Source organism: Halichoeres trimaculatus, unplaced genomic scaffold (genome assembly GCF_033239565.1).
Source record: "Halichoeres trimaculatus isolate MK-OKI-2021-1 unplaced genomic scaffold, fHalTri1.1 fHalTri1_scaffold_2, whole genome shotgun sequence".
NCBI classification, from domain to species: Eukaryota; Metazoa; Chordata; class Actinopteri; order Labriformes; family Labridae; genus Halichoeres; species Halichoeres trimaculatus.
The window spans coordinates 180,206-190,557 of NW_027437180.1; positions in this window are offsets into that span (position 1 = coordinate 180,206).

Below are 10,352 nucleotides of genomic sequence, written 5' to 3' on the forward strand. Positions count from 1 at the left end.
AAATGCAAAAACTCATAAATGTAAAATATTACACTGCAACTCCTAAATGTGTTTTTCTTAAAAAATATATATTGCACCCAAGCCTTACCTGCTGTGTTTTTGACAGAACTAACAACATAAATACATTTGATTTGTCATCATAAAGCCTGATTGAAAAAAGAAGAAATGTTCTCATCAAATTTTTTTGCATCAAAATTGAAACATTGCACAAACTGACTGTGGTCTGGAGCATGTCAACCCCTTACTGTGGTATGTGCTGAAGGCAGCTGGTCACAGATTGGCCACAGAGAGGGTCAGCAGGTAGTTCGGAGCTCTTTGCAGAGTGAGTATTTAACCACTTGGTGCACTGAGCTTAGTTCAGTGGCTGAAATCAAACTCCAAACAAGAACAAAAACGTGTGATTTGTCAGCTTGATCATGTCAGCAGTAAAGCATATAGATTATTACACATTATTATACAATGGACATGAAACATTCAATGTAACCAGGATCCCTTTCATCCAGCACTCACGGCTACACAGCCCACCTGGCTCATCCCAGCTAGCCTCATAAATCTGAAGGCTATCTACATAACACAGCTTTATTGATATGAAACAACAGAAGAGGTAATATCAGTGTTTGAGTAAAACAAAAAGCCAGAGGTAAATGCCTGATTTGGTTTCTCAAAATGTTGTAAAGATCTCGTGGACGTCGTGTAAAAATGAACTGTAGATGTCTGCAATCTATGGATGTACATTTCCGCCAGTTAGAAAAAAATAGATATGTATATTCTAAGTTATGAGATGAAAATTCATAATTATGCGATTAAAAAACAAAGTCATGAGATGATAAGTCATAATCTTCATCACAATGAGGAAAAAAAGGCCAAAGTTGTGAGATTAAAAGTCATAGTGATGTGATAAAAAGTTGAACTCATGAGAAAACAAAATAATAATTTCAAGATAAAAATTCATAGTTATGACACACAAAAGTCATAATCATGAGATAAAAAGTCAAAACTATGAGATATAAAGTAGGGTTTAATATTGTTTCCGAAAATTAGAGGAATCAGATCCCGGGAAAAGTCAATTAATTCCAATTACTTTTCAAACAACAAATACAGGGCCATGCAAACATAGTTTAACTGGATAAAATGAAAAAAAAAAGGTTAAACACTCGCTGCAAATTCAGCCCAAAATGCATTAAATTCATCACTGACAACTTAGGCTGCATCATTTCTTTCAGTTTACAATGATTACTCACTCTGACCTTACTTTTTCTTCTGAAAGTGTGTTTTCAAGAAGCAGACGGCATCAATAAACCCTTTGCTTAGAATTTTCATTAAATCAGCGCCTTTCATATCCTCCGAGGCTGGCTTGTAATGGCCTGCTGCAGATCAAACACCAGGTTCTCTGACTTCTGAGCCGATTCCTCTTCAGTCGGACATGGAACCCCATGCGCAACACTGGAAGATGTCCCATCTCCTGCTGCTGAAGACACAACATCGTTCTCTTGCGCTCTGTCCTCCTCATCGCAGCGGCTGGCAATAAGACGCTCCACAAGTCCCTTAGCAGTCCCCCCCAGAATCTGTCTTGATGGCATGCCAAAGATCTACGTGGGCCTTGGTGCTTGTGCAACTAGTGCACCAGGATCTAGAAGGGAACCTGCCACAAATGTTGATCATCGAAATGAGCCTGGGGCATCATGACATGCACACCCAATCCCACCTTAATTAATGAAAATATAATTAAGACTGATTTGAAAGGCCCACCTGTACAAAGACACAAGGCTCTCCTGCCTCTGCTGTGTGAACCCAGTCTGAACTGCGTCTCATTCTTTGGCTCAGTGGAGTGTCCTGCTGATCCATCATGAAGATGAAAAGTCCATCTGCTTTGATGAGCGTGGTGTCTCGCTGAAAGAGAGATTCAACTCCCATCCTCACCAGTTTCAAGCAGGAGCTCAGCTGTTTTATCAGGGCGAGCTGCTCAATGGTGATTATCAGTGCAGGGTTTCAATGAGGGTCTAGGTCAGTGGCCTATGGAGTACAATAAAGCGATCCAACATATCAACCAGGCTGTTCCAAAGGGTACGACAGATCAGAAGAAACACCAACTCTTTTCCGTGATCATGTTTGATGTATTCTCTCAGCTTGTCATTATTGACGGGTGACTTGTGGAAATACCTGTCACCTTGACCGACCTGTAAGCAGCATCTACATTTTCAATACACTTGTTGCCAGACTCTGGGTCGCCATCCTCCTCTTCCTTACTCTCGCTTGCTCTTTCTGGGACTTCAGCCGGCTCCTCTCGGTCACCGCGCCGGTAGAGCACATATCTGACAGGAGCACAGTGTGGAGCACAGCTGTAGTTCAGTCAGCACCAGTCTACCAAATTTCCCCATCACTGATGCTCCATCCGTAGTGCTGCACACAATGTGTTTGTTCATGTCAAGCTTGAATCTCTGAAGCTGGGACTCACTCTACAATGTGACTCGCTCCGCTGGCATTGCTCCATGAATCTTGACAATACCAAGATTCCAATATGTTTGTGCAGCATAAAGATTTATGCTCAAGAATCTTTTATGTTGCAAAGAAGTGTATTCGTCGATGGTCAGAGAGAAATGCATCCCTTGCTTTTCCACCATGTCTTGAAATATAGCTGCCAGCTTGTTTTTTTGGTCATTAGCAAACTCTCTAAGCTTTTAGGAGATTTCAGAGGGATTCTCGGGGAGAATGTGTCCATCTCTTTTCAAGTCTGATCTGAGATAGTCGCATTTTGCTATACTATTAATGTAAAACCATCAAAAGCTGCCATCTCCGCCAGTATTTCCCAGAGCGACTTGCTAGCTTTGCTAAAGTAGCTTTCTAGTGTTTTTGAAGGTCTCTGGACTTTCAATGGCCTTTCTTTGGGAATTTTCTCATGCCGAGATTGTAAATGTCTTTGCAATCCGCTCTTTGATCCTCTGAAACACCTGATAACCCAATCACACACCATAAACTTAGCTCTTTCATTTTCAAGCCGCCAAAAAAACTCCCAGGCATAACTTGCCACTGCAACCATGCCACAGGAGGTACCTGCTAGTGGCTACTGCACCATAAGCAAGCCTGTGTATTACCATAACTGCAGTGAAGCACCGCAGCCCACCTTGACATTACCGTAACGCGATAATAGAGGCACCATTTTTTCCCTACACTGCCTTTCCCGGGAATTGAGAAATTGAAAAATCTGATTTTCCGGGAATTCTGTGTCCTAGGAATAAACCCTGATATGAATTCATTATTATGAGATAAAAAGTCAAGATAATGAAATACAAAAGCCATAATTATGGGATAAAGAGTTAAAATTCTGAGATAAAAAGTCATAATTGTGAGATAGTAGACAGGAGAAAACCTTCCCAAAGACAAAGCACTAGCTTTGATCTTAAAGGGGACATATCATGCTTGTTTCTCCTTTTCACTGGATGGATTTCTGCCCTCAGTACAAGTCATTTAGTTCCTTCATTGCCTCAATATCCTCATTTTAGGCCATTCTGAAGATCTCGTTGAAACGCTCTGTTTGGAGAATGACCTCCAGTAACCTCGCAACGTCACAGCCCTTTGTGCTCTGATTGGTCAGTTCTATCAGAGGGGCGGAGGGGGTGGAGCCAGGGGGCGGTTTTTGCAGCATGGCAGTATTTACAAAACCGCCACATTGAATGGAGCAGACCGAGCGAGTTTGCTGTTTGCTAAAACTTCACCGTAAGGCATTGATAGCACTAATATAATGGCAGAGTGTAGGATACGTCCTTTTGTATTGAACCCTGAGTTCAATAGCAGCTCAGGAGGAAGAAAATCCACCTGGACACATATCATCTCAGGACGCCTCAGTGTGGTGAGTCAAAGCGGTACTGTAACATGAATAGTTTATACGTGGAAATATAGCCAGACTTCACCAATAAACTATTTCTATAACAGGGCTCCATCCTGCTCCTTCACTTTTCTCTGTCTGTTTTATCCATCATGCTGAAAGTGTAGTCTAAAGATCGCCTCTACCGTCAGTTCCTCACTATGTTATTACCGCAGCATTATTGTGGTCCAGGTTCACAGTGCATGTCAGAACAAGTATGCAAATATCACAGTCTCACAAGTATTACCACGTCTGCTAAAACTACAGTGTTTTAACTGCTAATTCACCATGTAAAGCCGAGCTGCTCAGCAGAGCAGTGTCCCTGCATCCAGCATCTGAGGGGGGATACTCGGCTCTTGGTGGGTGTATCCCTCGGTGGTGGTTGTGTGACTAACTGACATCACAGAGGAGGAGCTGCTTTATCAGATTACTCCAATAAAAAGAAAGGATCCTTGTGTCGTCACAACAGTCGAAATCTCGCGGCCAACTGGCAATGACCTATTTTCAGAGGCATCAAATCTTGTTCTAGGATATCAGAAAAAATACAATATCTCATTTTTTGAAAATTCAGGGGGTGAAAGGTCTTGTTTTCAAATGTATTATATTATATGTAAGTATTAAATCAGGGATCAGCGTGATATGTCCCCTTTAGAGATCATTGTGCTGACATGGCAGAATTTATTTTATTCTGAATTGATCTATGTTACCTCAGGGTAACCAATGTAAGCATATTATGCATAAATTAAAACTACTTAGTGATGCACAGACCTAGTGTTGTGGAAATTTTCCTGTATCTGGTGAAGAATGAAATAGAGACTTCTGCCAGCCAGCAAGGTTTTATTTTCCTCTGCAAAGAAAAAGGTCAGTCAACACGCGAGCGGTCAAAGTGAAGAAAGACTTCGAATACAGTTCGAGCCAGACATTTATGCTTGAGAGAAACGCCTCCTAAGGTAGTCTTTACGCCCCTCTGTCTGTTTGCAAGAATCCACATTGAGACAGAGGCCTAGAAGCTGGGCAGAAGGTGTGATGACAAAAGGATCTGGAAGCTTATTGAAGAATCAGGAGATGGTGTGTTTCAAAAAAGCAGGAGATGGAGCGTCTCAAGCAGTGAAAACAAAGAAAGACAATCAAATGACAATTACAATAGTGAATTGTAGAGTTTGTTGTAGGAAATTATAGCCCAATTTAAAAGTGCTTATGTTAGACCTATCAATTTAAAGTTTGTGGCTGACATGGAACAAAATTAACAGGTTAGGAACTAAGTATTTTTGTTCTAACCGGTTCAAGAGCGTAAATTTTGGGGTGGAACCAAAAACCGAAAACATTAAAATACTGTTTCTGTTCAGAACGAACTGATTGGGAAAAAAATCTGGTTCAAAGCCCTGCTGCAGTTGCTTGATGACAATGTGTTGTTATCAGAATTGATGTAAGTTTCTTTGTCAGTTCCAACCCATGTAGCCAACCCTTTTGGTGCATCCATCTGTCACCATGACACTGAGCGGGCTTAGTTGAAACTTTTAAACTAAGATTTACGACATTTTGTCTCATATTTTTACTTTGTACCTCACAATTATGAATTTTCATCTCATAATTTTGACTTCTTACCTAAAAGTTATATAAATCTTATTGTGATATTAACTCACTAAGTTCAATTTTTTAATCTCACATTTTAGATTTTTTTCAATAACATATTCATGACTTTTTATCGTATAATTTGACTTTTTTATCACTTTAATTTTGCTTCAACTCAGGAAACTGGATTTCATAGCAGTCCACCTACATCAGATAGATCACATCCTGTATGAGTGTGTGTGTGTGTGTGCATGTGTGTGTGTGTGTGTGTGTGTGTGTGTGTGTGTGTGTGTGTGTGTGTGTGTGTGTGTGTGTGTGTGTGTGTGTGTGTGTGTGTGTGCGATCTAGCTGTTGTCCAGGCCTCGCACAGCTGGTTTCTGATGCCCTTGTCCAGCTCTATATGCCATCACAGCAGCCACTGAGTGAGTTATGGTGAGACTCTGGAGGCACAGGGAGTGGATGGTGGATTCTGGAACAAACTAATGTTTTCTGGAAGATTCTAGAGTTCATGACATTAAATCAAGAGGTGTAACTGGAATAAATACACTTTGAACTTTTTGACATTTATTCTGTACACAACAGTAGTGACAGATATAAGATGTGCAGCATAAATACACCAGAATTATTACATGTCTGAAATTTTAATATCATCACGCTTTAAATCAGTCGTTCCCCAACTTTTTCTGCAGATCCCCCTTTTTGAAGATAAGAACATTTTTAAATTAATTTTTATTATACATTTATTTTCTGTTGTTTCATCAGTGAACTATTATATCACACTGCACACCTGTAGAGTCAGCTGCAGTACAAAAGGTGCACAAAAGCAGGGGAGAAAAAAACAAATTTTTCTTTTTTCAAATCGTCCACAGACCAAAGCTTGATTTATCGCCCAGGCCTACATTTAGCTGCAGCCTTGCTGCCCCCCCCCCCCCCCCCCCCCCCCCCCCCCAAGGGGGCATGCCCCCCCAGTTTGGGAACCACTGCTTTAAATGATTGAATACGATCAGGTTAGATCAATCAATTTGTATCCATAAGGCACAAAATCACAGCATTTATTATTTGATAAAGACTTTCAGAAACAAAATTCAAGCATGATGATTAAACACTAAAAAGATCTGTATGCCACAAAAAAAAAAAAAAAAAAGTTTATAAAGCTAACAATCTGACATGGTGGTTTTCATAATTTCTCTATCAGATCAAACTGGAGTCAACCCTGAGAGAGCTGTGTGGAAACAGGTCTGCAGTAACACATTTTTCAATGCATCAGAATTCACTCTGCACACACGTGCTGGACTCCAGTCACTAAGCCAGGAGTCCTGGTTACTGCTCCAGTCTTTGTAGTTCCAGTCAGTCAGGTCCAAGTCATCAGACAAGAACCCAGATTAAGTCTAGCTTGTCTGGATTTAAGTCCTGAGTTAAATCCTTCTTGTTAAAATCATTTACTCCAAAGCCATATCTACAAGTAGCTGGGTAACCTCATATATTTATACTTCACTCCTGTCCTCTACCCCAACCACAGTCTGACATCATTGTGTCAATTTTGACATGTTTCCTGACAACTTTAACTGAAGCGAAGATTCTGGAAAACTCTGGTTTCATGTAGATGCCAGGAAACAGAGTTTTTTTTCAAACATCACAGCTGAATGATGGTGGTTCATTCTGATTGCACAGGTCACATCTGAGAAACACTGACACGTATGGGTTTGGCATGCTTCAAACCTGATGTGCGTGGATGAAAGTATTTATAAAACAAATGAAGGGAGATGTTTGTTTCTGAAAATACCCGGCTACATGTGAACAAGGCCAAAGAGGAGCTGATTCACAGCGACTTGGACTAAGGGGCAGGCACTGGACCTACTGAAAGGGCCAAGGAATTAGGGGATGAACACAGACCCACTGTATGGATCTGGACTGTGTGGACCTTGACTGTCAGGCACTGTGTGTGTGAAACCCCTTTCTTTCATCAACAGTGTTAACAGTGTTGGTTTAGGCTCTGGAACTTTCTGGTCCTGTGTTAGAACGTGGTCACACTGGAAAACCATACCATGACCACAACCGTGCCGTGCTTTGACACACTTTGGAGAGGTGCACTTCAGCATGGTCTACCTCATGCACAAGCACAAGCACGCAGACATTACATGTGATCCATGATGTATATCACCGCAAGTGCACCTCTTGACAATCCTTTTAAACAAAGTGGGGGTGTTAGAGGGCTGTGTTGGACCAAAACGACTTACCATAAGACAAAAAGTCCCTTAAAATTGTAGCTGTGTTCTCTGTGTCTCATTGTGCTGACTCTGATGAGATCACACTTCATGTAAACAGATGCTTCACAATGACTTATGTGGGCCATGCGTTAGTATAATCTGCAGCAGTGGAACAGTGCTATGGGGGGCAATCGTGCTTGAACAAAGCACTGGTCAGATGACCAGTGTGACTGCGGTCTAAGTGATTCTGTCTGGTGGTGGTGGTGGTGGAGGATTAGGTTGAGGGTCTGGGATTTCCTGGTCCTGTACCAGTGATTCTGTCTGGGGGTGGTGAAGGATAAGTTGCTGTCCACAGTAAGTTATCCGTATATTTTTCAACACTTATTGGACTCTTGTTAAATACTTGTTGGACTCTTGTTGGACTCTTGTTGGATCCTTGTTAAGCACTTGTTGGACAGTTGTTGGACTCTTGTTTAGTGCTTGTTGGACTCGTGTTAAGCACTTGTTGGACTCTTGTTGGACCCTTATTTGCCCCTTTTCAGACACTTGTTGGACTCTTGTTGGACCCTTATTTGCCCCTTTTCAGACACTTGCTGGACTCTTGTCAGAGACTTGATGGACCCTTATTTACCCCTTTTCAGACACTTGCTGGACTCTTGTCAGAGACTTGATGGACCCTTCTTGGATACCTGTTGTCCTCTAGATATAGACCCTGGACTCTTCTTGAAAGCTTTTGCTCCCTGGTGGACCGTTTTTGGACTCTTGTTGGAAAGTTGTTGGGCCCTTGTAGGGCACTTGTTGAACAGTCGTTGGACTCTTGATGGACACTTTTTAGACTCTTACTGGACCTTTGTAGGACCCTTGTTGGCTCTTTCAGACACTTGTTGGACTGTTGTTGGACTCTTATAAGCCTCTTTTTTGGACACATGTTGGACTCTTGTTGTGCACTTGCTGGACCCTTGCTTGTTGTGGTTGTTTTGCTATGAGATGTGAGAACCTAGTGATAGGGCTGAACCTCTCATAAGAACTATTTTTTGTAATGAAAGAGCAGAGAAATTAAATGTCTTTCTTGGACATTTATGATTTTTGTGGTCTTGTGTCTGTCCTTCCCTCCATGTGGCTGGTTTCGTTTCAGTCTTTCTTTTTGTAAATCAACAACAAAGATTGAAACAGAACCTGTTGGTGTGCCTGAGAGTTGAAGTGACCATGAATTTAGAGCGCTGTGTTCTATGCATAACTGTGCTTCTGTTAATGGCTGAACTTATCACTTCTGCTGTAGTGGGATTGCTAAAGCCATCCAGCACACTCAAAGAAAGCTCAACCAACCAGACGAACGTCTCTGGTATCTTTAGCATCTCTTTCACTTTCTCTGGGCTGTCCTGGACAGATGTCTACTTAGCTTTGAGTCTGTCTGTGTCTTCTCTCTGTTAGTTCATCTACCCAACATGTTGCTCTGGTCTGGTTTGCATTTGTCTAAAATTTTTGAGAGTTATAAAAAGGGTACCTAGCATCTCTTAGCTCTGGCATCGACTGCAGTAGCACAAAAACACACATGCCAGCTCTCACGCGGAAATCAGTGAATGATACAAACAAATCAAACAACTTCCATCAGAACAAAAAGGCTTTTCAAAGTATAGGTTCTAGGTTCTAAAGCAGCAGTCAGTGAGTTACAGTTCGAGTCTGAGTCATCAGTGCAGGAGTCAAGTCAAGTCACAAGGATTGAAAAACAGGGCTCAAGTCGGAATCAAGGCTGAGTCCTGAGCCTGAGTGCTACAACACTGCTGTAAACATCACCAGCTTGCGGACATTGTCATTGCTCTCAGTCAGTCCAGTCTTTGCACCCTTCAAACCCACTCTTTGATGATTCTTGGTTTAAAGAGCCCTCCCATTCAGACTCGGAGTCACACATTGTTCGAAGGCTACATCTTAAAGATATTTCACTCTGGCATGTGAGTTTTCTTTCTGCAGCATGTGCGTCACTAACAGAGAGTTTCTCCACTCTGGGAGGAGAGGAGGTACAAACTGCTCCTCTGTTAAACAGAACACAGCATGTTCATCCAGGTACAGCATCACAGACTGCGTCACAAGGAAAACCACAAACGGTGCAGATTTACCAGTGACACCCTGCTCCCCATGGCCAGCGTTCATTAGATTACCTCTGCATTTTATAGTTTTCATTCAAACAGTGTTGTTAACGTGAGCAAAGATTTACTGATGTAAAGATATTTCATGTTTTTAACTGAAACATTTTTGTTGACACACAGAAACAAAAATTGGGTGACGCTCTGTGTGCAGGTCCTGTAAAGGAGATTCCCCCGTGCTGCTACAAAGTCTTCTTCAGGGTAAAGTCCTCAGGCCTGAAATACACCAGATGCATCTGCAGTGCGACTCCATTGCGCTGTGTCTTGACTGCGTTTGTCAACTCACACCGGCTGTGTGTTCAGCCCGACAAGCAGCGTGACTGACAGATAGCTGGAGTCATAGACCCGGGAGTTCCCACTCTTCTCACTCCATTGATAATAATAATAATAATAATAATAATAATAATAATAATAATAATAATAATAATAATAATAATAATAATAATAATAATGACACACTTTATTTGGATGCACCTTTCATGACACCCAAGGTCACCTTACAACAAAAGATAAAAGCATTGTTAAACATCGTTACTTATTATGATAAGTCTCTCTTCATGTTGAGCTGTA